Raw genomic sequence first — 7,400 nt, 5'->3', positions numbered from 1 at the left:
TTTACAGCCTCATAGCCCTTCCCATGACCCGGAGGTGGTTCGGCATCGCCTTCAAGCCTCGACCTTACGTGTCACAAGTTCAGAGCATTTTTAGCTCAGCCTTAATGTCCACATCAATCGAGACCATCCGACAACTCAGCCACTCATACCTCTATTATTTTTACAACAACAATTTTATCACTTTATTGTTTTTCAAATCTCCTCACTGTGCCAACTTAAATCAACTGGTTGGCATCCCGGATTTTTTTCAACCATCCTATAGCTGTACTCTTTCAACACATGACGTTTTATGACCAAAACAAACTAAACAAAAAACAATGTTGACAAGTCGGCAAATGATGTGGCTGATAGAAAAACGTTTACATTACTTTACGCCCTATAGCCCAACAACGGATGTTTAAAAAAGAGAATCATTCCAAATATTTTCTAAACTAATAAAATTAATTAATCTGTTATGATTTAATTAAAATTTGTAAACATTTGGGCAAGAAATCGTTAAAACAACAAACGGCCGCTTTTATGCATAACAACTAGGCAACTCTGCTCTCTGTTGTTTTTTCATTTTTCGCTCTTTTCTGCTGTCAGTTTTTCTGTCTCGCTATTCCAATGCTCACCGAATAGCAGCGTATGCACAACAACAAATGACGTAGTGATGTCATCAGAAATTATTTAGTTTTTCTTTTCATCCAATTGTTCGTGAGTGTTAAATTTTCTTTCGTGTGAATTTTTCTGAAGAAGTTGTATAGACATTGGATATTGTGTGAAGCAGATAAAAACGACGCGGCGGACAACAATAAAAAAATAACAAATAAATATGTTCTATTAAAAAGGTGCAAGTGAATTTATGTTAAAATGATTTCTTTAAAGAAGCAAAGCCCCAATTCCTTGTTACACACTTTGTGAATGTAAATAACGGCAAATTGTGTACCCCACTTGAAAAAAACTTGTATGCCTTTAAATTTTGTGTTGTAGATAAAAGCAGAGTGTAGCTAACAAGTATTGGAAATAAAATACGCCAAAAACCATCCACCTAATTACAAACCGACCAAGTGAAAAGTGCAATGTTGAACGAAGAAGTGAAAAGTAATTTGCAACAATGAAAAACATAAAATTTTTGAATAAATTAAAGCCAACATGAATTTTTTACGATTGCTTATTTTTCTGCTGTTCTCAGCTGGTCGTAGCTCAACGTTTGTACGAAGTTCTTTCTGTATGTCCAAATTCTATCTTTCGCAACAGTTTAACTCGTAACTTCTATTCCATACCCCCAAACCGTTGTCATAACACGGCAACAAGAATTGAATTGAATATAAATAAAGATCCACGAAAAATTATTTACTTACCAGCCAATAAAATGCATTTTGGAGTCTCCTTATGAGTTTGTCATCGTTTAATGTATTTCTCATTTTGCATGCCGTGTTGTGTCTTTGATATTTGTAGGATTTCATTACGTCACTTCAACTTATCTTTAAGTTTTATCTTTAAAGCAATGGGAACAAAAAAAAATAATATAAAAGTAATTCACACTTTGTTATTTTCCCCCACAATAGCTCCCCCTAAGTCTTCTTAAATGAAACTCTCATATCATTAACCCCATGCTTTCCTTTATAGCACACACACACAAACACAATCGTAGCATATGCAAATATGATGCAATGGCATACCAATAGGAACAAAATCTTGTTGCACTTGTAAACTCATGGTGCATTTGTGAAGGGTATTTGAATTTTATGTTTAAAAATTTAAATGCTTTGATAGTTTAGATTAATTTTAAAGGCACAAGACTTGCATCCTCGGCTGTGCCTCTTCACTCGTATACCTTAGGTACATCGGTTTCTCCCTAGAGGAGAGGAAGAAAAAAGGTAGAATGCAGACAGGAAGAGAACCAATGCAAAAGACAAACGAAGGGAAACAGGCTGCCCAGAGAGAGCTCTTTCTCTCTAGGCAACAGCTTCGTCCAGCCAACTATTTTAGGCTTCTGGAGTAGTTCAGAATGACGAGAGTGCTTATTGCTTAGAGGGAATCCAGGAAAGAAAGGAATTTTGACCTATTATTTTGCAATTTTTCCAAAACTTTCCCTCAACCTATGCCTAGAGCGACGTGAAAGACTAGTCAGCAATTATTGGCCTTGTTTTCTCAACCCCAGGACAAAAAAGTCTTTTTCCGCGAAACATTCGAATACAAGACCTTGTCTGAACTGCAACCCACGGCCCAGTCCAAACCTCATTTGCGCGGTCAACGTAGATACCGTCCAACCTACCTAGAAGACTACACAACGGAAGTTCACTGATGCAATAGCACGATCGACGCTCATCATTAGGCCATTCCTGGTTAGCTCGAAGACCTTCTCGTTTCCCGGCAACCCTGTTGGCCCACCAGAACCTGACAGCTGACAACGTCTCCAGTGACGCTGCGTTCGACCAATAAACTCCGTGAATACTCCCTAACCCTAATGAACTCCATGAAACATCCCCCTGCCCCCCTGTGAAAGGTGTGGTACCTACAGCCCTTCAACAAGAAAGGCAATCCCATGGCAGCCGGTTGTACGCACCGGATTGACCCGATGGAACCCTCATCGGCAAGGGCTGTAGCCTCAGTGTACGTGTTCAAGCACACGAAAGATAGGACACAATAAACTGCTACAACAACAACAACAACAATAAGAAAGTACTCCCTTGGTACATAATCCATAAAACGCCGAGTTTCCTGGTGAAAGGTAATAGGCCAGCCAATTATGTCAAACCCTTTAAACGTCATCCATCCCCTGAAAAAGTCGCGTAGGAGCAATAGGAGGTCCATAGGAGCAATCGCCGCGGGAAAGTGGTTGCTGTTGTTCCGGTGCAATGGACCGTTCACCGAGGGAACGCTATGCCCATTACTTATTTAAATGCACCAATAAATCGTCTTGTCATATAAAGTGTTAAAAGACACATAATATTTTAGCAAGTGTCGGTGCCGCCCCGCTTCCCACTGAGACTACATTCGATTGTCAATGACTACAGTCAATTGAGGTCCCCGCAATCTGGGGACGCCCCTGTATCTATTAGCTTAGCTTCTCGAGATAACGATAAACACCACATAAATGGGAGCTTAGAGTTCCAAACCATGTTGTGCTCATATTTATCCCGTTTCGGGCCGCAGCTACTCCGTATACGGAGTATTATACTATCCGCAGCTGGTGGACGCCCCCGTTAGTTTCAGCTAAGCTTTTCGTTATGACGACGAACACTGTACAAAACGAAACTGAGTGTTCTTATCCGTGTGATGCTCATAGTCATCTGTACCAACTACGTCGTCATCCGCGTAGGCAACGACATTCACACTTTACTTTATTGCAAATATTGTTGGGGAACCTTCCATTTTTTGTAGGGCGCATAACACGCCAAATACTGGCTTAGGTGTATGTCCACAGTGGCATGGGGCGGATAAATATCCCCACCATTTTTCAACCTAACCTAAGCTCTAAAAGAAAGAAAAATTATCAAAAAATCGAGCGATTTTTTCCTTAGAAATTTTAAAAGAAGTTTTTACCATTTTTTCGAGTTTTTAAAAAATGTTTTCCCTAATTTCTAAGGCCCTCCTCCATGGAACCAGAGTTTGCCCTTCTTTGATTTTACAGTTATTTTTGTTCTATGAAAACTTTACTTTGATTTTAGAACCATATTAGGAGACATTTCAATTGTTTAGGGCTTAGGTTCTTAGGTGAACACCTAAATTTCCATACAATCTGGTAACCCCATTTCATGCAACTTATTTCCAACTGGGATGTATATTTTGGAGTGTTCTTGTTATTCTATTACGTACATTCAAACTAAACTTTTGCTCCTTTTGTGCTTCTTCTATATGCTGCTGACGATGATGATGATACGTAACAACGAAACGCAAAAGAAATGTAAGAGAAACGAAAACAAACAAACACTCATTACTAAGGTGCTACACATAACAAACAAGCAGGCAGATACAGATAGATGTATGTATGCGATTGGATGGATATATGTACATATTTAACATACACAATCAAAAGCAACGACGATAAAATACGTGCGACTGACTTACCTCCCTATACCCCCAAAACGAGCATACGTAGAAACTCCCAACGTCGACATCATCATAATATAGCGCTAGAATCGACGACGTCATGACGTCATTTCATAAAAATAACAACACACTGGCCTGCCAACCTGAGTGAGCGAAGTGAGTGTTTAAGTGTGTGTGTCAGTGCAAACGCCGACAACACAACATTTGTTTGTGTCGCATTTCAATTTTCAGTTGTGGGTTATGAATTCTTATGAAAATGTAGTGGCAAAAATGTTTGGGATAGGTACCCACCTATCACTGTTAGCTTTAAATTGGTTTCAAGTGGTATGAATTAAATTTTAAAAGGCTAAAATAAATGTAATTGTGTAAGGTGCGTTAGTAAGTTAAATATTGAAAATTTTTTTGATAAGAATGCCATTTGTTTATTTAGATAAGAAAATATTAATAAAAAACGATACAGTTACAAGCAAATGGGGAGATACTTGCTTAATCCAGGATCTAAAATTAAGAAGTAAAGCTGTTTAGTTTGTTCAATTGTAACTGAAAAATGAGGGTTGAAAATTATATCGCAATCAAGAATATTTTTTTTTATGGCGCCAGCTGTAATAACACAACAGGTAGAGAATCGATAACTTAAAATTGTTATCATAAAGGTATGGTTTTAGGAAAATTAGGGAAAATTTTGTTTTTTGATATCAGCATGAACATTTCAATACGGAATAGGGACAAACTTCTCACATATCAATGAGTGCTGTCCGATTAAAAAATGTTGAGCTTAATAATAAGGGGCCTCCTTTTTATAGGTGAGTCTAAACGGCTTATCGCAGTGCGTCACCTCTTTGGGGAGAAGTTTTTACATGGCTGCCATACCATTTTATTCAAATGGCATAGTTCATCACAAATGTCGCCAGCAATAAGAGGGGATAACAACCGCTTAATTTCTTTTCTGATGTTTTTGCCAGGATTCGAACCCAGGTATTTAGCGTCATAGGCGGACATGCTAACCTCTGCGCTGCGGTGGCGTATTAATATATCCTATTTCACTTTGCTGGTGTGAAAAAACTATAATTAGGCATAGATTATAATCATCTGGTAAAAGAATTCGCAACACTAGTAAGATAAGATAACCATTCCTATAGAGTCGAAGAAAAATTTGCATGACGGAACATACATCCTTTATGTCAACAAATCAATCTAAATTCAAATCACAAAATATTCATCATTCATGGGCAATTGGCAACATGTTAACTATGCAAATGACGTACTATGTGTGTATGTACCTACAATGGAAAAATTGCAGTCACATGTTCACGCACATTTATTTGGTGGAAGTCAAAAGACAAATACAACAAAAAACAAAGAAATCATATATATAAAATTCAATTTGTGTTTGTTTGTTTGTTCCGTATAGACTCAAAACATAGGCTATATTATTTTTTGATATCGGTAGGGGGCGAAGGGTCCGCTTACCCCAAAAGTACTACCCAAAAATAAAAGAGGATCGATCGGAACAATATGGGATTCAAATGAAAGGTATTCAAGAGTAGAGTACGAATTTAATAATAAAAGTTGGGTCCAAGTACCTGGGGGACCGCCCCAGCCCCAAAACCCCGTAAAGTAGGTTTATTTGACGATCATGACAATATGGGACAGAATGAAAGGTATTCGGGATTAGATTACGAATATGTTCAGGAATTAGGAATAGGCTTTATAATTTATTGATAACGGAAGGGGGCCTCCACCGTTACCACAAAAACACCACCCAAAATATAAAGTGGACCGATAAGGACAATATGGGTATCAAATGAAAAATATGCGGGAGTAGATAACGAATCTTGCAGGCATAGGTGTCACCCCACCCCCACAAAAACGCCCAAAATGGGCACATTAGCCAATCACGGATATATGGGACTCTGTTTTTTCCGTATAGACTGAAAAACGGCAGAACCGATTTTCTCGAAATTTTCGCGTATTGTGTAGGTTGGAAGGAAACATAGGCTATATAAATTTTTCGGTATCGGAAGGGGGACGGACACTCCCCCTTATGACAAAAACACAACCCAAAATCAAAAGTGGACCGATCGCGACCGATATAGGTATCAAATGAAAGGTATTGGAGAGTAGAATACGAATATGGTATTCAAATTTGAGTTTCAGTACCCATCGGGCCGCCCAACCCCAAAACTTCCCCAAACAGACATATTGAACGTTCATTTTAATATGAAAGGTATTCCGGAGTAGATTTCGAATCTGCCATACAAAATCAGATCGAAGTATAGGAGGTTACGCCAACCTTCAAAAACGCCATTAGACCCATTATGCCTATATGATACTTGGCTGAGCGGATTTTCTTAAAATTCTCATAGATTGTGTAGGTTTGTCTCGAAGGAAACGTAGGCTATATAATTTTTAGATATCGGGTGGAGACGGACCCTCCCCCTAACCCCAAAAACGCCATCCATATCCGAAAGTGATCCGATGGTCACAATAAGACTATCAAATGAAAGGTATTGGAGACCAGAAAACGAATATGGTATTCAAGTTTGGGTGCAAGTACCCAGCGGGCCCCCAACCCCAAAACTACTCTAAGCAGATGCATTCGAAGTTCATGTCAATATGGGACTCAAATGAAAGGTATTAGGAAGTAGATTACGAATATGATATTTAAATTTGCGTTCAAGTCTGGGTGGCGCTTTTCCTCCTTAAGATACGTCAAATGGGTTATTTGACCCATAATTAGAATATGGGACTCAAATGAAAAGTATTTGAGAGTAGAAAACGAATTTGTTATCCAATTTTGCAGCCAAGTGTTTTCGGGTACGGCCTAAAGCACACCCTAAACTGAACTTCATTTCCGTTGGGAATAAAGAACGAATTGGAATCCATATTTGAGTCGAAATGTCTGAAGTGTAACGAGGGGAGAATTCTGAAGAAGGGAATGGAGAAGGGAGATCGGTCTGTACGATTCCCCCAAACTTGTGTCCTTTCCAGGCTTCAGTAGCGGGATCACTCTGCCAATTTTCCAGACATCGGGAACTATAGGAGTGTTCAAAGACTGATTGAGGACAGTAGTAAGGAACTCAACTTCAGGTGAATCCACATTCTTCAACATCAATGTAGAGATTCCGTCGGGCCCCAGCGCCTTGGACGATTTGGCGCCACGGATGACATTCGTAACTTCGCCCACGTTAAATTTTGATGGCTGTTCATCGGCTCCGAGACTACGAATTAGGCGAATGGCTCTCCTCCTTGCCCTGTCATTCTCGGGATGCACAATAAATTGACGTTTGAACAACCTGGCGCATCTCTTGGGATCAGTCACGGTTATTTCGCCAAAAGGGACTAAGATCCTGTCATCCCGT

At 39.2% G+C, this 7,400-nt stretch overlaps 1 long non-coding RNA gene across 1 annotated transcript; it reads left to right on the top strand.

Moving 5' to 3' along the window:
- The first annotated feature begins 511 nt into the window (after window positions 1-511).
- LOC131997161 (uncharacterized) lies at window positions 512-1,137 on the top strand. The gene is made up of 2 exons (XR_009398096.1): window positions 512-905; window positions 973-1,137. It is a non-coding gene; the product is annotated as an uncharacterized LOC131997161 (long non-coding RNA).
- The last annotated feature ends 6,263 nt before the right edge of the window (window positions 1,138-7,400 follow it).

The sequence above is a fragment of the Stomoxys calcitrans genome, chromosome 4 (assembly GCF_963082655.1).
Source record: "Stomoxys calcitrans chromosome 4, idStoCalc2.1, whole genome shotgun sequence".
In the NCBI taxonomy this organism is placed as follows: domain Eukaryota; kingdom Metazoa; phylum Arthropoda; class Insecta; order Diptera; family Muscidae; genus Stomoxys; species Stomoxys calcitrans.
Note: the sequence above shows the minus strand (reverse complement) of the source record. Positions and strands in the feature narration are given on the sequence as shown.